This window comes from Phocoena sinus, chromosome 14, assembly GCF_008692025.1.
Source record: "Phocoena sinus isolate mPhoSin1 chromosome 14, mPhoSin1.pri, whole genome shotgun sequence".
Classification (NCBI taxonomy): Eukaryota; Metazoa; Chordata; class Mammalia; order Artiodactyla; family Phocoenidae; genus Phocoena; species Phocoena sinus.
The window spans coordinates 31092418-31119174 of record NC_045776.1 but is presented as its reverse complement, the minus strand read 5'-3'; the positions used below and the strand labels follow the sequence as shown (position 1 = coordinate 31119174).

Genomic DNA, 26757 nt, shown 5'->3' with positions numbered 1-26757 from the left:
CCTCTTCATTTGTTAGGTCTGGTGGGTTTTTATCTTGGTCCTTTATCTGCTGTGTGTTTTCCTGTCTTCTCATTTTGCTTATCTTACTGTGTTTGTGGTCTCCTTTTTGCAGGCTGCACATTCGTAGTTCCCGCTGTTTTTGATGTCTGTCTCCAGTTGCTAAGGTTGGTTTAATGGGTTGTGTAAGCTTCCTGGTGGAGGGGACTAGTGCCTGTGTTGTGGTGGATGAGGTTGTATCTTGTCTCTCTAGTGGGCAGGTTCACGTCTGGTGGTGTGTTTTGGGGTGTCTGTGGCCTTATTATGATTTTAGGCAGGCTCTCTGCTAATGGGTGGGGTTGTGTTCCTGTTTTGCTAGTTGTTTGGCATAGGTTGTCCAGCACTGTGGCTTGCTGGTCGTTGAGTGAAGCTGGGTGCTGGTGTTAAGATGGAGGTCTCTAGGAGATTTTCACCATTTGATATTATGTGGAGCTGGGAGGTCTCTTGTTGACCAGTGTCCTGAAGTTGGCTCTCCTACCTCAGAGGCAGAGCCCTGCCTGCTGGCTGGAGCACCAAGAGTCTTTCATGCACACGGCTCAGAATGAAAGGTAGAAAAAGTGCAGAGAATTAGTAGAAGTATGAGGAAAGAAAGAAGGAAAGGAGGGAAGGATGGAGGGAAGGAAGAAAGAAAGAAAGAAAGAAAGAAAGAAAGAAAGAAAGAAAGAAAGAAAGAAAGAAAGAAAGAAAGAAAGAAAGAAAAGCAAAGAAGGAAAGAAGGCAAGAAGGAAAGAAAGGAGGGAGGTAGGAAGGAAGGAAGGAGGGAAAGAAGGAAAAATGACAGAAAGAAAGAAGATATAGTTAAAATAAAGTATATTAAAGTTATTGAATTAAGAAATACTTATTTAGAAAAAAAAAAGGGACGGATAGAACCTTAGGACAAATGTTGGAAGCAAAGCTATACAGACAATATCATACACAGAAGCATACACATACACCCACACAAAAAGAGGTAAATGGGGAAAAATCATAAATCTTGCTCTCAGAGACCACCTCCTCAATTTGGGATGATTGTCTAAAGGAGGGAAGGAAGGAAAGAAGGAAGGAAGGAAAGAAAGAAAGAAAGAAAGAAAGAAAGAAAGAAAGAAAGAAAGAAAGAAAGAAAGAAGGAAAGAAAGGAAGGAAGGAAGGAAGGAAGGAAGGAAGGAAGGAAGGAAGAAAAAAGAAAGAAAGAAAGAAAGAAGGTAAAATAATAAAGTTATTAAAATTAATTATTAAGAGAAAAAAATTTAAAAAAACCATGGAGGGACAGAACCCTAGGACAAATGGTGGAAGCAAGACTATACAGACAAGATCTCACACAGAAGCATACACATACACATTCACAAAAAAAGGAAAAGGGAAAAAAATCATAGATCTTGCTCCAAAAGTCCACCTCCTCAGTTTGGGATCATTCCTTGTCTATTCAGGTATTCCTCAGATGCAGGGTACATCAAGTTGATTGTGGAGCTTTAATCCGCTGCTTCTGAGGCTGCTGGGAGAGTTTTCCCTTTACCTTCTTTGTTCTCACAGCTCACAGGGGCTCAGCTTTGGATTTGGCCCTGCCTCTGCGTGTAGGTCGCTGGAGGGCGTCTGTTTTTTGCTCAGACAGGACGCGGTTAAAGGAGCCGCTGATTCAGGGGCTCTGGCGCACTCAGGCCAGGGGTGAGGGAGGGGCACGGCGTGCGGGGCGGACCTACAGCGGCAGAGCCTGGTGTGACGTTGCACCAGCCTGAGGCCCGCCGTGCTTTCTCCCGGGGAAGTTGTCCCTGGATCCCGGGAACCTGGCAGTGGCGGGCTGCACAGGCTCCGCGGAACAGGGGTGTGGTGAGTGACCTGTACTCGAACACAGGCCCCTTGGTGGCAGCAGCAGCAACCTTAGCGTCTCCCGCCCGTCCCTGGGGTCCACGCTTTTAGCCACGGCTCATGCCCATCTCTGGGGTTCGCGCTTTTAGCTGTGGCTCGTGCCCATCTCTGGAGTTCCTTTAAGCAGTGCTCTTAAACCCCTCTCCTCGCGCACCAGGAAAGAAAGAGGTAAGAAAAAGTCTCTTGCCTCTTTGGCAGGTGCAGACATTTCCCCGGACTTCCTCGCGGCTAGCCGTGCTGCACTAACCCCTTCAGGCTATGTTCAAGCCGCCAAACCCAGTCCTCTCCCTGCGCTCCGTCCGAAACCGAAACCCGAGCCTCAGCTCACAGGCCCGCCCGCCCCGGCGGGTGAGCAGACAAGCCTCTCGGGCTGGTGAGTGCCGGTCGGCACCGATCCTCTGTGCGGGAATCTCCCTGCTTTGGCCTCCGTACCCGTTGCTGTGCACTCCTCCACAGCCCCGAAGCTCCCCACTCCGCCTCCTGCAGTCTCCGCCCACGAAGTGGCTTCCTAGTGTGTGGAAACTTTTCCTCCTTCACAGCTCCCTCCCATTGGTGCAGGTGCCATCCCTATTCTTTTGTCTCTGTTCTTTCTTTTTTTCTTTTGCCCTACCCAGTTACGTGGGGAGTTTCTTGCCTTTTGGGAGGCCTGAGGTCTTCTGCCAGCCTTCAGTAGGTGTTCTGTAGGAGTTGTTCCACACGTAGATGTATTTCTGGTGTATCTGTGGGGAGGAGGGTGATCTCCGCGTCTTACTCTTCCTCCATCTTCAAGGTCCCCCATATGGCTGTTATTATTTGCCTTATGTACTGAGGTGTTCCTATGTTGGGTGCATAAATATTTACAATTGTTATACCTTCTTCTTGGATCAATCCCTTGATCATTATGTGGTGTCCTTCTTTGTCTGTTCTAATAGCCCTTATTTTAAAGTCTATTTTGTCTTATATGAGAATTTCGACTCCAGCTTTCTTTTGGTTTCCATTTGCATGAAATACCTTTTTCCATCCCCTTACTTTCAGTCTGTATGTGTCTCTTGGTCTGAAGTGTGTCTCTGTAGACAGCAAATATATGGGTCTTCTTTTTGTATACATTCAGCCAATCTGTTCTTTTGGTGGGAGCATTTAGTCCATTTAAATTTAAGGTAATTATCGATGTGTATGTTCCTATTCCCATTTTCTTAATTGTTTTGTGTTCATTATGGTAGCTCTTTTCCTTCTCTTTTGTATCTTGCCTAGAGAAGTTCCTTTAGCAATTGTTTTAAAGCTGGTATGGTGGTGCTGAACTCTCTCAGCTTTTGCTTGTCTGTAAAGGTTTTAATTTCTCCATCAAATTTGAATGAGATCCTTGCTGGGTAGAGTAGTCTTGGTTGCAGGTTTTTGTCCTTCATCACTTTCAGTATGTCCTGCCACTCCCTTCTGGCTGGTAGGGTTTCTGCTGAGAGATCAGCTGTTACTCTTATGGGGATTCCCTTGTGTGTTATTTTCCCTTGCTGCTTTTTATATATTTTCCTTGTATTTAATTTTTGACAGTTTGATTAATATGTGTCTTGGCATATTTCTCTTTGGATTTTTCCTGTATGGGACTCTCTGTGCTTCCTGGACTTGATTAACTATTTCCTTTCCCATATTAGGGAAGTTTCAACTATAATTTCTTCAAATATTTTCTCAGTCCCTTTCTTTTTCTCTTCTTCTTCTAGAACCCCTATAATTCGAATATTGGTGCATTTAATGTTGTCCCAGAGGTCTCTGAGACTGTCCTCAGTTCTTTTTATCCTTTTCCTTTACCCTGTTCTGCAGTAGTTATTTCCACTATTTTATCTTCCAGGTCACTTATCCGTTCTTCTGCCTCAGTTATTCTCCTATTGATCCCATCTAGAGTATTTTTAATTTCATTTATTGTGTTGCTAATCGTTGTTTGTTTCATCTTTAGTTCTTCTAGGTCCTTGTTAAATGTTTCTTGCATTTTGTCTACTCTATTTCCAAGATTTTGGATTATCTTTACTATCATTATCCTGAATTCTTTTTCAGGTAGACTGCCTATTTCCTCTTCATTTGTTAGGTCTGGTGGGTTTTTATCTTGCTCCTTCATCTGCAGTGTGTTTTTATGTCTTCTCGTTTTGCTTATCTTACTGTGTTTGTGGTCTCCTTTTTGCAGGCTGCAGGTTCGTAGTTCCCATTGTTTTTGGTGTCTGTCCCCAGTGGTTAAGGTTCATTCAGTGGGTTGTGTAAGCTTCCTGGTGGAGGTGACTAGTGCTTGTGTTCTGGTGGATGAGGCTGAATCTTGTCTTTCTGGTGGGCAGGTTCACGTCTGGTGGTGTGTTTTGGGGTGTCTGTGGCCTTGTTATGATTTTATTCAGCCTCTCTGCTAATGGATGGGATTGTGTTCCTGTCTTGTTGATGTTTGGCATAGGATGTCTAGCACTGTAGCTTGCTGGTCATTGAGTGAAGCTGGGTGCTGGTGTTGAGATGGAGATCTCTGGGAGATTTTTGCCATTTGATATTATGTGGAGCTGGGAAGTCTCTTGTGGACCAGTGTCCTGAAGTTGGCCCTCCCACCTCAGAGGCACAGCACTGACTCCTGGCTGGAGCACCAAGAGCCTTTCATCCACACGGCTCAGATTAAAAGGGATAAAAAGTAGAAAGAAAAATTAGTAGAAGAAAGAAAAAAAAAGAAAGAAAGAAATGATGGGGGAAGGAAGTGTGGTAGGGAGCAAGAAGGAAGGAAGGAAGTAGGGAAGGAAGGAAAAAGGAAAGGAAGTTACAGTAAAATAAAATAAAGTAAGGTAAAATATAATGAAGTTATTAAAGTAAAAATATAATTATTAAGAGAAAAAACAAAGAAACAAACAAACAAAAAATACAGACGGATAGAGCCCTAGGACAAGTGGTGGAACCAAAGCTATACAGACAAAATCTCACACAGAAGCATTCACATGCACACTCACGAAAAGAGGAAAAGGGGAAAAATTCATAAATCTTGCTCTCAAAGTCCACCTCCTCATTTTGTGATGATTCGTTGTCTAAAGGAGGGAAGGAAGGATAGAAAGAATGAAGATAAAGTAAAATAAAATAAAGTTATTAAAATAAAAAGTAATTATTAAGAAAAAAATTAAAAAACAACCAAACAAAAAACGGGTGGATAGAACGCTCGGACAAATAGTGGAAGCAAAGCTATACAGACAAAATCTCACACAGAAGCATACACGTACACACTCACAAATAAAGGAAAAGGGGAAAAAATCATAAATCTTGCTCTCAAAGTCCATCTCCTTAATTTGTGATGATTTGTTGTCTCTTCATGTATTCCACAGATGCAGGGTACATCAAATTGATTGTGGAGCTTTAATCCGCTACTTCTGAGGCTGCTGGGAGAGATTTCCCTTTCTCTTCTTTGTTCTCCCAGCTCCCAGGGGCTCAGCTTTGGATTTGGCCCCGCCTCTGTGTGTAGGTCGCTGGAGGGCGTCTGTTCTTAGCTCAGAGAGGATGGGGTTAAAGGAGCAGCTGATTTGGGGGCTCTAGCTCACTCAGGCCGGCGGGAGGGAGGGGCATGGAATGCAGGGCCAACCTGTGGCGGCAGAGGCTAGTGTGACAGCCTTAGGCGTGCTGTGCGTTCTCCTGGGGAAGTTGTCCCTGGATCCCGGGACCCTGGCAGTGGTGGGCTGCACAGGCTCCCCGGAAGGTGTTTGTGGATAGTGACCTGTGCTCCCACACAGGCTTCTTGGTGGTGGCAGCAGCAGCCTTAGCGTCTCATGCCTGTCTCTGGGATCCGCGCTTTTAGCTGTGGCTCGCGCCCATCTCTAGAGCTCCTTTAAGCAGCATTCTTAATCCCCTCTCCTCGTGCACCAGGAAACAAAGAGGGAAGAAAAATTATCTTGCCTCTTCGGTAGGTCCAGACTTTTTCCCGGAGTCCCTCCCGGCCAGCTGTGGTGCACTAATCTCTTGCAGGCTGTGTTCACGCCGCCAAACCCAGTCCTCTCCCTGCGTTCTGACCGAAGCCCAAGCCTCTGGTCCCAGCCCCGCCCGCCCCGTTGGGGGAGCAGACAAGCCTCTCGGGCTGGTGAGTGCCGGTCAGCACTGATCCTCCGTGCAGGAATCTCTCCGCTTTGCCTCCCGCACCCCTGTTGCTGTGCTCTCCTCCATGGCTCTGAAGCTTTCCCCCTCCGCTTACCGCAGTCTCCGCCCACGAAGGGGCTTCCTAGTGTGTGGAAACCTTTCCTCCTTCACATCTCCCTCCCATTGGTGCAGATCCCGTCCCTATCCTTTTCTCTCTCTTTATTCTATTTTCTTTTGCCCTATCCAGGTACGGGGGGGGAAGGGGGTGTTTCTTGCCTGTTGGGAAGTCTGAGGTCTTCTGCCAGTGTTCAGTAGGTGTTCTGTAGGAGTTGTTCCACGTGTAGATGTATTTCTGGTATATCTGTTGGGAGGAAGGTGATCTCCGCGTCTTACTCTTCAGCCATCTTCTCCTCCTCTCACTCTTTATAGCAGTTAATACTGAAGAGTTTGAACTGTTGGGTAGACTGGAAGGAATGCTGAATCAGAAATTAGGTAAGAGGAGTCCTAATCTCCACTCTAATGCCACTATTCTTTTTTTTACTAATTTATGCATTTCTAACACGAATGGGGTTCTTTTCTGTTTTCTTTAAGGGTCACCAAACCACTATTGCTGACTTGTAAATTAATTGCATAATTCAACATATTTATATCTAGATGCAGTAACCCAAGGAATTGCCAAACCTATGCCTTCAAGAGTTGGGTTTTCTTCACTCATGATTATTTTCTTAGAACAGAACCATCATAGTTCAAAGGTGTACAGGTAATGTGAGAATGTAATTTAATTTGCTCACTTAGTTATAAATTTATTGAAGGCCTGGTGTGTTCCCATATTCCTATACATGTGTGGATGTAGGATGAGGATGGTTGAGAATGAAGGGATTGAGATTTGGAGGTTGAGGAATAGATTAGAAAATGGCACCATTTGTTTGGGGGTATGACACTAAGCTAGGGTGTTGTCAGTACATGGGAGAGGCAGCTTTCAAAATTCTCCATTTTTCTGAGGATTTCCCCTTCTGTGGAATGCTGTCAATCACTTCCCTTTATTTTCTTCTCCTCATAAACCTTCCGCTAACATACAAATTATAATTTTCAGGATATTAAAAATTATATTTATCTTCACTGAGTGATTTTCAAGAATGATTGATGGGACACACAAAGAAGTGATAGATATTAAAACTCAGTATTACCAGTCATTAGTTATTTGGTCTATACTGACAGATTAATTTGTACTTAATGAAACAAAAAGGAAAACTATATTTTCACCAATAATTTCCCAAGTATTTTATCATTTAGTATAAACCTCATCTCCTTAGATAAATAAAATTTTGTTGATATCCTGCACACATGTACTAACACAGGTAAATATATCTTCTCCTTTAGCTCCATTTTAAAGAGTATAATAATTAATGGAGATAATTCCTGGAGTCTCATTCATGTGAATGAGTGATGGGGCAGAAAGTGTCCCAAAGTGCTCAGATTTTATAATGTGTATAATTTACCCTGGGAGTTATCATAGACATTAAAATCTAGTCTATAACAGAATTCATATTCTTATTATTTGCTATAGTAAGAATTTACTCTATTTGACAAACTGATCCTGCATTAAAGCATTTCCTGGTATTTTATCATGTTAGTAACTAATATACAACATATGCCTTGGGGCTGAAAGTTTTTCTTTCATAGTTTTAGAAGGTGTCCCAACCATGAAACACCTGTGATTTAAATGTTTATTATAATATTGTATCTTTGCTAAGCATTTTCCTTTATTTGATGAATCTCCATCTTTTTCTAGAAATTTTGTAATACTCTTTGTAGACTAGGTCATAGGCTAGTGACAGGGTTCAGAACATGCTATCCCAAAATATGACATCTTGACATGGTGAACATTTTAAGGTGAATTAAAATTATAAGACCCTCTTCTGAGAGCTGTCCCTGCCATACCTGGAGGAAAAATAAAATCTTTATCTCTAAAGGAGGGATGCTGAGAGACTCAGAACTAACAGGACTTGCTAAGTTCCTCCAATTTACCACCCTTAGCTCATCATACCCTTTTATCCTATTACATTTTTCCATGACTTCCCACACTTCATCAAATCTACTATAAAAATGCTCAAGCTTAACCACTTCTTCAGGTCTTCATTTTATAATGAAGTTTCCAGAGTCATATAAAACTTAAATAAATGTATATGTTTTCTCTTGCTAACATCTTTTGTCAGTCCAAATTACAGGGCCCCAGTGTGAGAACCTAAGATGCTCACAGGAAAAGAATTTTCCTGCCCTAAACTAGTCAGCTGCTTACATTACCAGAAGAGCATTGGAGGGTTTGAACAATTTTCTCCTGCCCCATTACATATTTCTTCTTTCTGCCTGAAATTTCCCATTCAGTGCTTTGTGCCTTGCTTGATTCTGGGTTCCTTTATTCTCTTTTGAAAACATCATTATGATAGGGATAGAGTAGTATAATTAAATAGTCAGTTTAAAAATCCCACTAGGAAATTAAGGACAGAAAGGGAATTTTAAGGGAGTTTGGGAAACTGTTGTAAGCTAATGATCATTCAAGAAAAGAATCCAGTAACCTAGCAACAATCTGCACTTCCTTGAAGGAAGACCAGGTGTATCAAGTGTCAGACACACTCAAGCCAGAAGTCCTGATAATCAAAACACAAGACAATAGATATGGGGCCTGAATCTTGTTACATGAAGTCAGAGAGTTAATAGTCCTTGAAGAGTAGCATTTCTGCATGTAGCCAAGACAGAAATATAGGTGAAAGGGGGAAAAAAAAAAAAAAAAACTTGTTGAAAGGGAACAATATACGGAAACCTGAGATGAATTACCATATTTTAGTATATGTTACTACCCTCTTGTTAATATACATATGATTTAAATAGTGCCATGAGAGTCACAGTTAAACCATAAAAGGCCAAGGGATGAACTAATAATATAAGCCTTGACGTCTGCCCAAGAATGAGGAAGAAGATGGTCTTCTCCCCTCCCCACTTTTTCTTTGATTATAAAAGTTTAGTACTCTTTGTTCTTGGGGCTGCTGTGCTCCCTTGCCAGTCTGCTTGTATCGCTCACAAGTATCCTATGCTAATAAATTCACTCTTTGCCCCACAGTGAATTCTTTCTGCAAAGAATGAGACAAAAGAACCTGAGCTTCACTAAGTCCTGAAAACAAGTGAGCAGTTTTAATCAAGACAGTATGTTTGAGGCCCCTCCTAGTCAGGAATCATACGTTCAAGTCCCAATCTGAGTTTTAGCTGGGTTTGAGTCCCATGCAAGAAGGAGTGCAGTTTCAATTATCTTCTATCAGGTTTTACAGTCCTTCATGATACAATAGATGCTTCAGCCAGGCAGAAAAAGCTCTGAAAAGGGGGATGGACTATACTCTAAATAAAAGTCACACTTTTTCCTTGGCCTTACCTAGATGATTTCTAAATAATTATTATAACTTTTATAATACTATACTCCTTCAGGGCAATTTTTGGTTTATACATAATTTTAAACTATATGCTTTTTATCCACAACAGTGTAAAATGACATAAATTTAAAAGCTAATAGACTGGGTTTCAGAAGCAAATTTTATTGTAATCCCGTTAGGCTGGAATGATGGAGCAAACCCAGATAGATGAAATATTAAAAAATTAATGCAAGGGCCTAAGTCAAGACCAAAGCGCGGGACCGACTAAAGTACCAGCCCACGGTGTCGTCATGCCCTGGAGACGACAGAGCGTGCCGGCTTCCGAGGAAAGCAAAAATTAAAAAGACCCTTGACATTAGGAGTAGGCTAGAGGGATGTGAAAAAAATCTAAAGATGAAGGTATTTCAGACCATCGGCAGGCAGCTTATAAGTTCAAAGGGGTTTTCTGTAGAAACAGCCCCCAGTGTGGACTTCTCCACTTCCTCTTATATGTGTGGCGGGAAGAAAAAAGTGAACCGTTATGAAGAAGAGGACCCAAAAAAGTACTCTGATTTAGTAAGGTCTGTCTTGTCATTCTGTCATTCAGAGGCCACGCTCAGACTCCACAGCCTTTGTTCGAGGAAGATGCTTTACTCTATGGACCTGTGAGGAAGTGTAAGGCCCCAAAGCAAGAAGAAGAGGCAGGAGGTCCACGAAACTGGGGTCCTCTCTTCAATCCGGAGAAAAGCGGAAAACCAAATGATCCTACAGTTCCTCTGAAAATCCCTTTGCAAAGGAATATGATACCAAGGGTGACCTGAGTCCTTCAGCAGACCATGAACTCAGAACAGCTTTCCTGTTTGGAGAGGTGGAAACAGTGGATGATTCTGGAACTGAGAGAGGATTGTTTTGCAGAATATACTTCAAACATGTTTTTACAAGGGAAATGGTTTCATGAAGCCTTGGAAAGCATACTTTCACCCCAGGGGAACTTAAGAGAGAGAGATGAAAATCTCCTCAAATCTGGCTACATCCAAAGGGTCCAGCATGTTCTGAGAGATGTCAGTGGAGTGTGGGCTCTGGAAAATGCTGTTAAATGTGAGACCCTAAAGTATGTAGGTCTGCTGAACTGTGTGGCTGATTATCAGGGCAAGCTGTGTGTGACTGATCTGAAGACATCTGAGAAACCAAAGCCTTTCATCCGAAATACATTTGACAACCCGCTGCAAGTCGTGGTGTATGTCAGTGCCATAAACCATAAGGCCAACTACAGCTTTCAGGTTCAGTGTGGCTTGATCGTGGTGGCCTACAAAGACGGGTCCCCCGCCCACCCACATTTCATGGATGCAGAGCTCTGCTCCCAGTACTAGGCAAAGTGACTTCGACTAGAAGAATATACAAAGAAGGAAAAGAACCTGAATATTCAGAAACTAGATTAGGGGCAGGAAGCTGTGTGGGAACGCTCAGGACTTTCTCACAGTTTGGGAATATTTATTGCTGTTTCCTGTGATCTAGAATGAGGTGCCACAGGGTCTGAGACCTGCAGTAACACAAGTTGAACTAGTAATTTGTTGAAATTTATTGCAACCAAAAAGGCAAAGCCGGAAAAGTTAAATTAAAAAGCCAGACTTCGGCACATAAAAGACCAGCTCTGCTACCTCTGACTAGCATTTACCCAAAAAAATGGTAAGCAGCATTGGCACAGTGTTGGTGCCTCTTGGATCCCTGTAGACCTTTTTGTGTTCCGGGCAGGATGCCCAGTCTTTGAACTGAGAGATTCAGGGTGGTGAGGCCTAGTGCACAGAGCATTTCCCCCGGGGCACGCCAGCAGGGAGGGCTGTGCACCCACAGTGTGTATGTGCAGTGAGAATTCATATCAGCTAACTACTGCTGCCAGTGTGGGCTCCTAAAACTTGTTTTATGTATGGGGTTCCCTGTATTTCATTTGGGGGGAAAAAGCTCCCATTTGACATTTTTGAAAAATAAACGTGATTTCTTAGCCTCAAGTAAACATTGCTCTCTGGAAAGATGGAGTATACTCACTATATCGTGGTCTATGCCCCTTGGCATCCCACCAAATAACACTCAGGAGCAGCCAGGCTCCAGTCTGAGAATCGTAATTGTAGGTATTTTGGTAGCTATCTTCTGGTTTGAGTCAAGGAATTGTGTACGTGGAGGAAATGTATTTATTGTTTGTTGAATTTTCCAGCTATGGGGAAAAATAATAACATGTAATTTTTTCTATGTTTGATAAGTAATAAAATTGATTAGTTGTCACTGGGTTCAGGAAACTTAAATAAATGCCCACTACAGCCTTGGGGGAAGGCTCCCTGTTTTATGGAGTAGGTTAGCATTTAAATTACAGTTGCTGTTTTAAAATAGTAGCGTGCTACAAACACCTTTTTCCTTCATTAGCCATTAATTATAAGAAATCAAATACAAGATGTGAGTAAAGTAAAAAAAAAAATAATAATGCAACAATGTTATATTTTAGTTTGAATAATAAATTTTACAATTAAAAAAGTATTAAATGAGTTGGACCTGCTATGACATCTGTTCAATGAAAAAATACATGGGGGTTAGAATTAGTCAACAAAATTATCTGACACAAAATAAATTTGAAGGAGATGCACAGTTTAGGGGAGATTTTATTATTAAGTTTCAACATATCACAGGTTGGTTCTTTATGTTGGATTTGTTATGGTGACATGAACATTTGTTCTTTTTCCACTTGCTCGATCCACTACCTGGGCTGGATTTCATCCAACCTCTAAGACAAACATGTTTTCACCCCAGTACAGCCCTGAGATGAGGTCTGCCTACAGCGGGACTTCTTATACTGGCCTCCAAACAGCTGATAGCTCAGGGCCTTGTCTACTTGGGGACTGGAGGAACTTTGCTATCAGATGACACAGGTGGTTGCTCCTTTGTTCTATTAACATTTACAGAATTGAATTGTTTTTATTCTGCCTAGAGCAGTGGTTCTCAAAGTATGGTCATATAACCCCTAGCAGTCTGAGAGACTCTTTCACAGGATTAATGAGATTCTCTCTTTTTCCAACTTCTTATCTGTATTAAAATGGATTTTTTTTTCATATACTCAACCAAAATATACTGAAGCATGTTGAATACAGAAGTAAATAGGTGACTCCAAACATCTTTTAAGCTAGATATCTTTGGAAATTTAAAAATAAGTAAAATAATGTCATTCTTCTCAATTTATCTAGAGACATAAATTTTTTAAAGTTACTTGTTATGATATATTTTAAATTAATATTTATTATACCTTTTTAATAAATTCAGTTTTATAAAAATGTAGTTTTAATTTATAATATGGTACATATCAATAGAAATTATCCATATAATCAAAAGTTATTTGGGGTCTTTAGTAATTTTCAAGTGAAGGGAATGAAACTAAGACCAAAAAGTTTGAGTTCTACTGATCTAGGGAAAAATCTTAGCTTGATAAAATAAAAGCAGGTGGAAGAAGTATGATTATTCATAGTCAATTAATATTTATATTCAATTAATAACATTTCTAAAACCTATAGTTAAAGATTAAACAACATGGAAGCTCACTTGGTCAATATAATTATATATGACTCCAGATCTCATTTTTTAATTTTTGTTTTCTATCTTCTCTTCTCTATGTTTCCATGTCATATATTCATGGCTAATGTGCTTATATATTTTCCTTTTTATCTTTCCCTTTTCCTCTCTCTGTTCCCAACTGTTTCTCCTTTCTCTCTCTCTATCTTCCCTCCCAGAACTTGCTGCCATCTTTTCCTATTTTACACTACTGTAAGTGTACATAGTATCAAATCACAGAATTAAAAATATATGCTTTTGTTAGTAAATAAAATTTTAATATATTTATATCAAATGTCTCCTTTTATTCTCCCCTCAAGGTAGCTAAAATTAAAAGTTTGGTGACATTTCTAAAAACCAAAAAGACACCAAAAATAAATTTTTAATTCATACTTTAATGTAATGTTTGAAATTTTCTCTAGAAATATTTTAACATTCTTAGAAAAGCATAAAAGGAAAATAAAGTAAAAAGCAAAGAAAATTATTTTATGGGAAGTGAAGAGTCTTCAAATGAGAAGAATAAGTGAAATGTGAAGAAGAAGGAAGAAATTATTGTGACAAAATCTGAAGCCAGGGGCCTATTAATATCAATATTTGTTTTTAAACTGTTTTTGAAATTATTTATATGATTTTTTCCAGAGAGTAAGAACATGCCAGGGAGAAACTCTGCAATGGGTAGAAAATTTGGCACAATGTAATGACACATGTCAAATTTGAAGCTTGTTTTTCCTTTGTGTTGAAATTATACTCCGTTGTGCCTTCTCTTTACTAAAATTACATTACACACAAAACGTTGGGGGTTCTACTGTTTAGACCTGTCATGGAGTGGAAGCTGGATATTTAAAGACAATGGCAGCCTTAGGAACTGAGAGCAAACTCAAAGCACCTGACACAAATGAAGCAGCTGGAGATATAGATTGACTGAGGGAAATTTAAGTCACATTTGGAATCTTCAAAGGTTAGAGGAAGGTATACTGACCTTCATATGGTGTGTTGTGCTGGGGCTAGAATTTAAATCATGAAATTTATCTCTCATTAAATTGAGAGAGTTTCTAACTTCTAATCCAGTTATTTTAATTATTTTTGTATTATATTTGTTAGTGTTATCTTCTACCAGAAGTAAATTTAGATTCTATACTGAATCAGTGGCAAGAAACTTATTTCTCTCTTGCATTCATATTAATATTGTCCATTATCAAACATGATACTAAGTGTATTCAGTAAAGACTGGTTACTGATTTGCCACTGATAGAAAGAAATACATCAATTTTTTAAAGCAAAAATTCAAAGAGATGGCTATTTAACTTGTAAGATTACAGTCTGTTGCCATCCTGGTGAAATAGTTAAGGAAAAAAGTACAATGAATTAAAACATTTTCTGGGTTTGAATCTTGACTCTGTAACATGTTTGTTACTTTGAGAGAGTTAGTAAATAATTTAAATAATTTGTTTTGTTTCTCAGTTGTCCCATCTGTAAAGTAGATTAATAATAATACTATTGAATTGTTATGAAAAGTAAGTGAAAAAATATATATAAAAAACTTAAACTAGTGATTGGTCAATTCTAAGGTCTCAGTGAACATTATCAAGACCTAAAAATTATTTTATTTGGAATGATTTACATGATTTCTCTTTTCCAATGTTGCATCAGGGTCAAATAGGCTAGAATATAATTTTTTTACAAACCGCAACACACATATGTTCATATGATGTTATTCCATTTGTTTGAAATATAACATTTCAATCAACCGGTGTTTTGCTTTCATGAATACACCTGGATTGATAGCTCTTGTATTATCCTGGGAATGCCAGTTGTTTTTGTTTCTATCTTTTTGTCTTTGAATTAATGAGTCAGTAGAGAAGAGAATATAATTAATGTACTGGTTTCAAAGATTGTTTAAAACACATGGTACACTGAAATTTAAAAAAGAAATTGTTTGAGCCTAGAATATATACCATGATTACTTCATTAGGGCTGTTTTCTGTTGTTTGATCTTCTTAATATATAAACTGTAGCACTACTAGTACAGCACTCCAACTCTCTAAAGAAAAACCTAAGTGAATTACGTAAAAATAACAGGTAAACCAGCATTGACATACATGTTGATAGTGAATACTGGTATGAGAACTCTCAAAGACAGCCTGTACTTACCTTTCGTAAACAATGATACAGTTGGAGCTACAGTTGGAATTACGTAAAAATAACAGGTAAACCAGCATTGACATACATGGTGATAGTGAATACTGGTATGAGAACTCTCAAAGACAGCCTGTACTTACCTTTCATAAACAATGATATAGTTGGAGCTACTTGGAATTTGTCTAGGGTTTAATAGAAAGATCACTGAGCAATGGTGTGAACTGAGTTCTCAAAATGGCTAATGCTAAGTTAATTCAAACTAATCTTAATAACAGCTCTAGTTTAATTCCCTTAACTCTAAACCACAAGGGCTATATCAGATATATTATTAATTTTTATTCTATTGTATTTTTATTCAATAAATAATTGTATGACTGTTAGGTACCCTGTTTAGTTTTGGGACACAGAGTTGAAATAGGTAAACCCTGTCTTGAAGGAACTCACAGTAGAGTGAAGGACACTAAAGGTTATGATATTTAATCCCAGGTTCTTATTTAGGCAAAGAAGAGAAGAATGTAATCTAATCTTGGAGATGAGTAATTATTTCTGTGAGACAATGGGGACAACTCTGAATCTCAAATAGTGAATATAGTAAATGTGTGTTAAAAATGTGCATGGAGTAGGAATTAGTGGAGACTTCCAAGCAAAGGAAACAGTATATTCAGGAGTACCAAAGGCTAAGGAAACATGATAACTTCAGGAATTTCTGGTAATTCAGTATAATGGAGCCTTGGGTGTGGAAGGGCCAGATGGAAGATGGAGAAGAAAGCCAAGTTCATATTGCCAAGGCCCCATTATGATAATCATTTAAAATTTTATCCTGAAAGCAATCGGTAATCATGAAATATTTTTTAAGAGGAAATAATTTTTAAGAGGAAATGACATATTCAGAATTGCATTTTGAAAACAAAACCCGTTGGCAGAAATGAAACAATAGATATGAAGTGGCATTACTGGGTGAAGGGATACCTGTTAGGAAACTGCTATGGGAAAGCTAGGTAAGAAATAATGAAGGCTTGACATATGACTCCAGCAGCAGTAGTGGGAATGGAGGAATGGATTTGATAAATAATATAGGAAGAAAATTTGTAGAAATTAGAGACTGATTAAAGGTATGAGATCTGGAAGAGAGTTATTTTTCTGGGTGAATGGGGTGGTGCTCTTTGCTGAGAGAACACAGGAATGGGAACAGGTTGGAAAAGCTGATAAATTTCCATGTAGGATAGATTCAGTTTAAGTTTCCTGTGGGTTTATAATGGGAGACAGCCATCAAAAAATTGGACATATGGGTCTAGAAATCAGGAGATGATCCCTCAATTATCTTTTCAAATAATTTTTAACTCAATTTACCCAAAAATTATTTAACTAAGAGAAACTCTTTTAGTGCTAACTATATTCTAACCATTAGTCTAAATCTGAATAATTGAAAAAATGAATATTATTTAAGTATTTGCATTGCCCTTGCTTTGAAGTAGCTCACTAACTCAGAAGGGATATGTCTTGTTATCTAATAATTAACCTACAAAATATAGAAAATAGAATGCCAAAAGAAATATTCACCTTTTAATTCTTTAACCTATTTTAGAATATCCCTCAGTCACCTTTTTCCAGATAAAATTTCTACTTTTTCAAGCTAGAGCTTCCTTTGAGCTTCTTCTGTTTTATACTCCCTGTCTTTTTGTGTGGCTTTTTGGATTATCACAAGACTGTTCATATGTTGTTTGACACAGAGACAGACAGAGTACCCAGGGCTCTACCAAAGTTTTACAAGCCAAGTATTGCCAGACAATAACTTCCTGGACAATGACACTTCTCTTTTGAATTTATCTTAAGCTTTTTCTCTTGTTAGTTCCATTGTTTTTCTGTTCAACAATTGATAATAAATAACAATCAAGTCCCTTTCCCTTCTCACAATGTCAACTTTTAATTATTGCATTAACTTTTATTACATGTATATTTTTTAAGTTAAATAGTTCCGTTGGTATATGTGAAAAAGAATCATTACAAAAATACAGATGCTCTAAGAAATTTAATTAGGATTATGTAAATAATAAAGAACTATGTATAGGAATTATTTATTAATTGGACTTTCTTGTTTCTATTATAATATCTGTCGTGATTTATATAATGAAAAATCTGATTGAAAACAGATGATATTTCTCAGCTCTAACTTTCTGAATCTTTAATGGAATTTATATAATCCCCCATAGAAGACACTTTAATCTCCATTGCATATAGGATCAATTCCAAACTCCCTAGTTTGATGCTCAAAAATTCTTCCTATCTGTTAGACTGAATTTGAAGATAAAATTGTGAACTCCAGCAGCTGATCCCCTTTCCAGCCTACATCTTTGACTTGGCGCCAGCCATGTCTATTTGTTTGTTTCCTTCTCTCTCTAAACTCACCAACCTTTAGTTCAGTTTTTCTTCTTTTCTGGGAACTTTCCTGATCCAATTTTCAGTGATCCTAATTATATTCAGCACTTATTCTCTGTCTCCCTTCTCACTTTCTTCATATGTGTATATCTGTGTTCCAGTGTCACCTATAAAAGAAACGATGAGGGAAGTGACCAGGAGTGAGCAAAAGACAAAGAGTTTTATCTTGCCCTCTAATTCCAGTCACATTGCATATTTTCTTACATCTCAATTGGACTTTTAGATAGATTATATGCATATGATTAAATGAGACTCAGAGACGTTCAAATAACTTCTTAAAACTCACTCAGGTTTTAATGGGGAACTGGATTTGAATTCAGAGCTGCCTGTTTCCTTCTCTTGCTCATCTTACCCATGGCCAGAATGAGGTGAGCATGGGCTTTGAAATTGGGGTGTTAGAGTTTAAATTGCAATGCTGCTCCTTACTAGCTATGTGGACAAATTTATCAAACATTTTCTATATTCTCTACTAAGGATTTTATAAACCTTATTACAGGTAAGATTGTCAGCAAGAACATTAAGCCACGGTGGTAATATTATTGTCACTTTATAAATAAGGAAATTGAAGCACAGGGAGTTTGGGTAACCTACCCAAGTTCATAGAAGTAGAGGCACAACTGAACTTCAGTCCTAGGAAGTCTGAACCTACATTCTAAATTAATATGCTAATAATTATGCCCCATGGGAAACTACTATAACCCTTTTAAGCAGCAACAGTTTCCTCATGTATAAAATAGATATAAGATAATTTAGAAGATTAAATGAGATAATAGGAAAACACTAAGACAATGACTTGCATAGTAGTAACTAGATAATAATGATTGTTATCTTAATTATTTTGTTTCCAAATTAAGCTGTACAGAGCCTCCTCAGGCCCTAGGCTGTTCAAAGTCCTCTGCTTCAGTGGGGGAGGGTACTTTTCCATTTGGGTTCAAGCAGCCAAATAAAACTGAAGCTGAGATCAACACAGCACAAGCTTTATTCAATGGCTAAAGAATGGAGACGCAGAAACTAAGTTCACAGAACAAATTCTCACCCAGAAGATGAGAAGGATTTAATTTTAAAGAGTAAAGACAAAGGGAGGAAGAGTGAGGCTAATGATGGGGAGGCACATGCATTAATCTATCTGGAAGGGACAGGGGTTTTTCAAGGGAGTGGGAAACCACCCCTTTTTGATTATTCTTTGGTCCTTAATGTCCTGTAATGGCCATTGGTAGGTGTGTTATTTATTATGCTAATATAGTAAAAGCAGTGTATAATGAGACCCAGGGCCTGTTGGAGGTCAGATTTGTTTGCCATCTTTGTCCGAGCTGGTCCCACTTGATTTTCATTTGTTTGTAGCTTCCTTTCTTATCTCTATACCCTTCAAATTAAAGATTTCTGTTAACTCCTGCTAAAGGTGGTGGTAGGTTGTTTTGAGCAAAGACCTGAAGCAGCTCTGGCAATAATTTGTGCTGTCTGGAGGGCTGGGGGCAGGAATTATATATTTTTATCTCATCAAAAATTAACTCTGCATATAGTTACTTGCTTCATAAAAACTTATTCATTTTATTATTTAACATATTAGTTATTTTGAAAGATGGTGAAGTGAAAAAAGACAGTGCATTGTTAAATATTGACAGATACATCAATACAGTATTAGATCCTTTTAGATTTAAACCATATTCAATAATGGAAGAATATTTTATGCCACCACTTAGAAAGAAGCTTTGTGGGAGAAATTTCATCATTGGACATTATATCAATTTAATAGCAAAAACCTTCAATATAATGTACCTCAGAATCCAAAACTTGCTTTAGCCATATTTTCCAATAATATTGCAATCCAAGTGTATTTTGGACTCTGTTCCATTATTTTCTATCATGACTCCCTTTAGGACACTCATATCTAAATGTGCCCACAGCATAGCACCTAGCATGCACTGGTATGGAGAACTCTCTGATGATTTGCAATCTGTACCAGGAGAGGAAAAGTTGTGGAGTCAGTTCTTTTTTGAAAGTTAGTTTTATTTGTCCCCACCTCCAAATTCTAGCCAGTCTCCTCCTAAATATGTGCCTGTGATTGCAAGGATGACAAGGCTACAGTGTGCAGTTAGGTCAGTACTCAAATACCTCTCTGAAAAAAGTGGAAGAACTGAAAGTAGACAGGATAATGACATCACCCAACGGATAACAGAGAATTCCAGGATGAGATCCAAAGGTGTCCCTCTGAGGCAATTTATAAATTGTTACAAATAAGATTAAGAAGATTACTATATCCCAGAAAGAGGATTAATTTATAACTCCTAGAAACTAAATTGAATTATGTCAAATAAACATGTTAAAAATAAAAAGGATATAATAAAGAAAGGTGGGGCTTCCCTGGTGGCGCAGTGGTTGAGAGACCGCCTGCTGATGCAGGGGACACGGGTTCGTGCCCCGGTCCAGGAAGATCCCACATGCCGCAGAGCGGCTAGGCCCATGAGCCATGGCCACTGGGCCTGCGCATCTGGAGCCTGTGCTCTGCAACAGGAGAGGCCACAACAGTGAGAGGCCCGTGTACCGCAAAAAAAAAAAAGAAAAGAAAAAAGAAAGGTGGTCTATATGGAATCAAGATAATTAATTGAAGAGCAATTACATGACAGGAATAAGTCAGGAATGACTAAGGAGATATAAATGTTATCTGGAAAGTGAGTATTTTAATCATCAGAAAGAAAAACACAATACTCTGAGTAAAATTTTCCACAACCCTCTCCAATTCCTTATATTCTGTTTCATGTTCTGCTTTTCTATTTTTATTTTCCTATTTACCAGTGTGCTTTCTTATTCTGTTTGCTTGTATCTTGATAATAGAAACGTTTCTTGGAATAGCAGAAAAGAAGTTTCTGGTCATTTGAAAAAGAAAAACTTACATTGTAAATTAGCATTTCTGGTTTTTATATTTTTATTTTATTTTATTTTTATTGAAGTACAGTTGATGCAAAATATTGTTTTAGTTTCAGGTGTGCAGCAAAATGAGTCAGTTATACATATTCATTTATTGATTATTTTTTTAGATTCTTTGCCCATATAGGTAATTAGAGAGTATTGAGTAGAGTTCACTGTGCTGTTAGTTATCTATTTTAAATATAGTTCTGTGCAGGTGTCAATCACAATCTCCCAATTTATCCCTCCCCTCTTCCCCCCAGTAACCATATATTTGTTTTCTACATCTGTGATTCCATTTGTTTTGTAAATAAGTTTATTTGTACCATTTCTTTTAGATTCCACATATAAGTGATATCATACTATATTTGTCTTTCTCTGTCTAACTTAATTCACTCAGGATGACTACCTCTAGGTCCATCCATGTTGCTGCATGTGGCATTGTTTTGTTCTTTTTTATGGCTGAGTAATATTCCATGGTACATGTGTACCACAACTTCTTTATCCATTTCTCTGTTGATGGATCTTTAGGTTGCTTCTATGTCCAGGCTATTGTAAATAGTGTAGCAATGAACATTGGGGTGCATGTATCTTTTTGAATTATGGTTTTCTCCTGATATACACCCAGGAGTGGGATTTTTGGGTCATATGGGAACTTTATTTTTAGCTTTTTAAGGAAACTCCATACTATTCTCTATAGTGGCTGTAACAATTTACATTCCCAACAACAGTGTAGGAGGGTTCCCTTTTCTTCACACCTTGTCTAGCACTTATTGTTTGTAGATTTTTTGATGATGGCCATTCTTCCTGGTGTCAGGTGATACCTTGCTATAGATTTGCTTTGCATTTCTCTAATAATTGGTGATGTTGAGCAGCTTTTCATGTGTCTCTTGGCCATCTGTATGTCTTCTTTGGGAAAATATCTATTTAGATCTTCTGCCCATTTTTTTATTGGGCTGTTTTTTTTTTTGATATGGAGCTGCATGTGCTGTTTGTATATTTTGGAAATTAATTCCTTGTCAGTTGCTTCATTTGCAAATATTTTCTCCCATTTTGAGGGCTGCCTTTTCATTTTGCTTATGGTTTCCTATGCTGTGCAGAAGCTTTTAAGTTTAATGAGGTTCCACTTGTTTCTTTTTGTTTTTATTTTTACCACTCTAGGTGGCTGAAATAAAAAGATATTGTTGCATTTATGTCAGAGAGTGTCTGCCTTTGTTTACCTATAAGAGATTTATAGTATCTGGCCTTACATTTAGGTCTCTAATCCATTTTGAGTTTATTCTTGTGTATGGTGTTGGGTAGTGTTCTAATCTCATTCTCTTACATGTAGCTGTCCATTTTCCCAACACCACTTATTGAAGAGACTGTCGTTTCTCCATTGTATATTTTTGACTCCTTTGTCATAGATTAGGTGACCATAGGTACATGGGTTTATCTCTGGACTTTCTATCCTGTTTCATTGATGTATATTTCTGTTTTTGTGCCAGCACTATACTGTTTTGTTGAGAGTAGTTTTGTAGTATAGTCTGAAGTTAGGGAGCCTGATTCCTCCAGCTCTTTTTCTTTCTCAAGATTGCTTTGGCTATTCCAGGTCTTCTGTGTCTTCATACAAATTGTAAAATTTTTGTTCTAGTTCTGGGAAAAATGCCATTGGTAATTTGATAGGGATTGCATTGAATCTGTAGATTGCTTTGGGTGGTATTTTGACAGTACTGATTCTTCCAATCCAATAACATGGTATATCTCTCCAACTGTTTGTTTCGTCTTTGATTTCTTTCATCAGTATCTTACAGTTTTCTGAGTACAGGATTTTGCTTCCTTAGGTTCATTCTTAGATTTTTTTTTTTTTTGGTGTGATGCTAAATGGGATTCTTTCCTTACTTTCTTTCCTGATTTTCTTTGTTAGTGTATAGGAATGCCAGACATTTCTACATATTAATATTGTATCCTGCAACTTTACCAAATTCATTGATGAGCTCTAATAGTTTTCTGGTAGCATCTTTAGAACTTTGTATGTATAGTATCATGTCATCTGCAAAGAGTGACACTTTTACTTCTACTTTCCAATCTGGATTCCTTTTCTTTTTTCCTTCTCTGACTGTCATGGTTAGGACTTCCTAAACTATGCTGAATAAAAGTGGTGAGAATGGACATCCTTGTCTTCTTCTTGATCTTAAAGGAAGAGCTTTCAGGTTTTACTTTTGAGTATGATGTTAGCCACAGGTTTTTCATATATGGCCTTTATTATGTTGAGGTATACTTCTAAACTCACTTTCTGGAGAACTTTTTATCATAAATGGTGTTGAATTTTGTCAAAAGCTCTTTCTGCATCTGTTGCAATGATCATATGGTTTTTATTCTTCAGTTTGTTAATGTGGCAAATCACATTGATTGATTTGCATATATTGAAGAATCCTTTTATCCCTGGGATAAATCCCACTTGATCATGGTGCATGATGCTTTCAATGTATTGTCGGATTTGGTTTTCTAGTATTTTGATGAGAATATTTGCTTCTATGTTCATCAGTGATATTGGCCTGTAATTTTATTTTTTGTTTTCTTTGGTTTTGGTATCAGGGTGATGGTAGCCTCATTGAATGAGCTTGGGAGTGTTCTTCCTCTGTAATTTTTTGGAAGAGTTTCAGAAGGATTGGTGTTTCCTCTTCTCTAAATGGTCAATAGAATTCACCTGTGAAGCCATCTGGTTCTGAACTTTTGTTTGTTGGGAGTTTTTTATATCACAGTTTCAATTTCATTACTTGTGATTGGTCTTTTCATATTTTCTGTTTCTTTCTGGTTCAGTCTTGGAAGGTTGTACCTTTATAAGAATTTGTCCATTTCTTCTAGGGTGTCCATTTTATTGTCATATACTTGCTTATAGTAGTCTCTTCCATTTCTTTGTATTTTTGTGATGTCCATTGTAACTTCTCCTTTTTCATTTCTAATTTTATTGATTTGAGTCCTCTTGCTTTTTCTCCTGATGAGTCTGGCTAAATGTTCATCAATTTTGTTTACTTTTTCAAGAACCAGCTTTTAGTTTCATTGATCTTTGCCTGTATTTCATTTATTTCTGCTCTGGTCTTTACAATTTCTTTCCTTATACTATCTGTAAATTTTGTTCTTTCTCTAGCTATTTTAGGTGTAAGGCTATGTTGTTTATTTAAGGTTTTTCTTGTTTCTTGAGGTAAGATTGTATTGCCATAAACTTCCCTCTTAGAACTACTCTTGCTATGTCCCATAGGTTTTGGATCTTTGTGTTTTCATTGGCATTTGCCTCCATGTAATTTTTAAATTTTATCTCTGATTTCTTCAGTGATCCATATTTTTAGTAACATATTGTTTAGTCTCTATGTGTTTGTGTTTTTCAGTTTTTTTTTTCCTATAATTGATTTCTAATCTCATAGTGTTGTGGTCAGAAAAGATGCTTGATAAAATTTCAATTTTTCTTTTTTCATTTAAAAAGGCATATTTTGTGGCCCAAGATATGATCTATCCTGGACAATGTTCCATGTGAACTTGAGAAGAAAGTGTATTCTGCTGCTTTTGGATGGAAAGTCCTATAAATATCAATTAAATCTATCTGATCTAATTCATAATTTAAAGAAATTCATAATTTCCTTACTGATTTTCTGTCTGGATGATCTGTCCATTGTTGTAAGTGGGGTGTTAAAATCCCCCACTATTATTTTGTTATTTTTGATTTCCCCTTTTATGGCTGTTAGCATTTGCCTTATGTATTGAGGTGCTCCTATGTTGGATGAAGATATATTTACAATTGTTATATCTTCTTCTTGGATTGATCCCTTGATCATTATGTAGTGTCCTTCCTTTTCTCTTGTAATAGTCTTTATTTTAAAGTCTGTATTGTCTGATGTGAGTATTGTTACTCCATCTTTTATTTGATTTCCATTTGCATGGAATATCTTTCTTCATTCCCTCACTTTCAGTCTGTATGATTTCCTAGGTCTGAAGTTGGTCTTGTTTTTATATCCATTCAGCCAATCTGTGTCTTTTGCTTGGAACATTTAATCCATTTACATTTAAGGTAATTTTCAATATGTATGCTCCTATTGCCATTTTCTTAATTGTTTTGGGTTTGTTTTTGTAGGTCTTTTTCTTTCCTTCCTCTTTTGTTCTGTTCTCTTGTGTTTTAATGACCATCTTTAGTGTTGTGTTTAGTTGTTTTGTGTGTGAGTGTGTTTGTGTGTGTGTATCTATTGTAGCTTTATGGTTTGCATTTCCCATGAAGTTTTTTTTTTTTGTGTGTGGTACGCGGGCCTCTCACTGTTGTGGCCTCTCCCATTTCAGAGCACAGGGTCCAGAAGTGCAGGCTCAGTGGCCATGGCTCACGGGCCTAGCCACTCTGCGGCATGTGGGATCTTCCCAGACCGGGGCATGAACCCCTGTCCCCTACGTCGGCAGGCAGACTCTCAACAACTGCGCCACCAGGGAAGCCCTCCCATGAAGTTTTGATACAGCACTCTGTATATATACAAGGTGGCTTTAAGCTGCTGGTCTTTTAAGTTCCACTTCCTGCATTTGTACTCTCCTCTACTCACAGTTGCTGGGTTTGCTTTCATATTTGTGTGTGGGTGATTTTTTACTTTTACTGTATATTTGTCTTTACCTGTGAACTTTTCCATTTGTACTTTTCTTTTTGCTAGTTGTGGCCTCTTTTTCTCCCCCCACATAGAGAAGCTTCTTTAGCATTTGATTCAAAGCCAGTTTGGTGATGCTGAATTCTCTTAGCTTTTGCTTGTCTGTAAAGCTTTTGATTTCTCCATCAAATCTGAATGAAAGCTTTGCTGAGAACACTATTCTTGGTTGTACATTCTTCCCTTTCACCAATGTAAATACATTGTGCCACTCCCTTCTGGCCTGTAGAGTTTCTGCTGAGAAATTAGCTGATAACATTATGGGCATTCCCTTGTCTGTTATTTTTTGTTTTTCCTGCTGGTGTTTAAATTATTTTCTTTACAAATAAAAAGGTGATCCGGGTAAATTATTCTCAGAACTTATTATTCCCATGGTGCATTCATAAAAGTTCATTTCTGAACCTGAAAAGCAAAGAAGATCTTGAGTCTGTTGAGATTCCCCCATGGTTCATATTTGTGGTTTAAGCCTGATGACATTTGTCATTTACACTTGGGCTGTCAAATATAGCTTTACATTGGATTCACCTTGGTTGTTGTTACAAGCATCAGTTCATACATACCCCTCAAAATATGTGGAATCATCCAGGGGCTGATATATCATTATTTTAAAGAGTTCTTCAGCTGATTCTGATAGTACTTTTGCTATGCCTTCTGAAATAAAATAATGTCATGTTCAAGAGAGAAATGCAGCCTGATAAATTGTTTCTTAATTGTGTATGTGAATAACCACCTCAAAAAAATAGGAAAAAAATTAGCCATTTTCTTCTTATGAAGAAAAGCTCTGCACTCAGTATAATTCCTTCTGTTCTACAGCAGAGTCCCATCCAAGACCATGTTCTCCAAGAGTATTTGATGAATACCTGGTGAGGAAAAAAATGATGAAATGGCAGTAGGACACCAAGATGGAAATTATGGTTGTGGGTTCTTAACAATTCAGTATTAAAGGACGAATTAGAAGCAGATGAGTTAGGTCTCTCAATGTCAAGTGTATCTACATCTAAGTGAGAAGAGCTTGATTATCTTCAAGTTCTCCAGAAAATAATAAAAATGATTAAATAAGATAGATTAATTGTTATCAACAACTGAAAGAATACAGACTACACATTTTTTGTAGTTTCTTTTGTACCTACTTAAAGACAAAGACAAAATGTTTCTTTGTTGTGTTTGTAGAAAGGATGTAATTTAAAATGTAGCACAAAGTCCACAGGTTTCACACTGAATAATTGACATTCTCTAATACCAGGGGCAGTACTGTAGAACTGACTATAAGGTTTCTGCACATGTTTTGGCCTAGGAGGAAAAAATTTGGATTCTAAGGAACATAAAAGTACACAGGCAAATGGGATTTACTAAGCAAGAATCTGAGTGCAGAGAAGTAAGATAAATGAACCAAGGGCAGGCAGATACTGTAGGGGCTGGCAAACAGGTCTCTAAGGTTATGGGTTTGCAATAGCAAGTTAAAAATTAGGATGCAATAAAGGTGAATTCTGTACTTAGCCCTCATCTGTTCTCTGAATTTTGTTGGCTGCCTTGGTGTGTGTGTGTGACCTAGAGCATGGAGGTGAATATTTACATATAGATAAAATCCAATCCTGTTTGCAAAGTGAGAATTAAATGAAGACATTTAAATAACATGCTTGTATCTGCTCATAGTTGACACTCAAGAACTGGTTTATTATTACACATACATAAGTCTAAGCTGTCCAGCT

At 37.8% G+C, this 26757-nt stretch overlaps 1 protein-coding gene and 1 pseudogene across 1 annotated transcript in view; one reads left to right on the top strand and one right to left on the bottom strand.

Moving 5' to 3' along the window:
* Positions 1 to 26757, bottom strand: part of RIT2 (Ras like without CAAX 2) — a gene marked incomplete at its 3' end in the record, with an annotated part of 597419 nt that overhangs the window by 458663 nt on the left and 111999 nt on the right.
* On the top strand, positions 9741 to 10765 carry LOC116739349 (annotated as a pseudogene).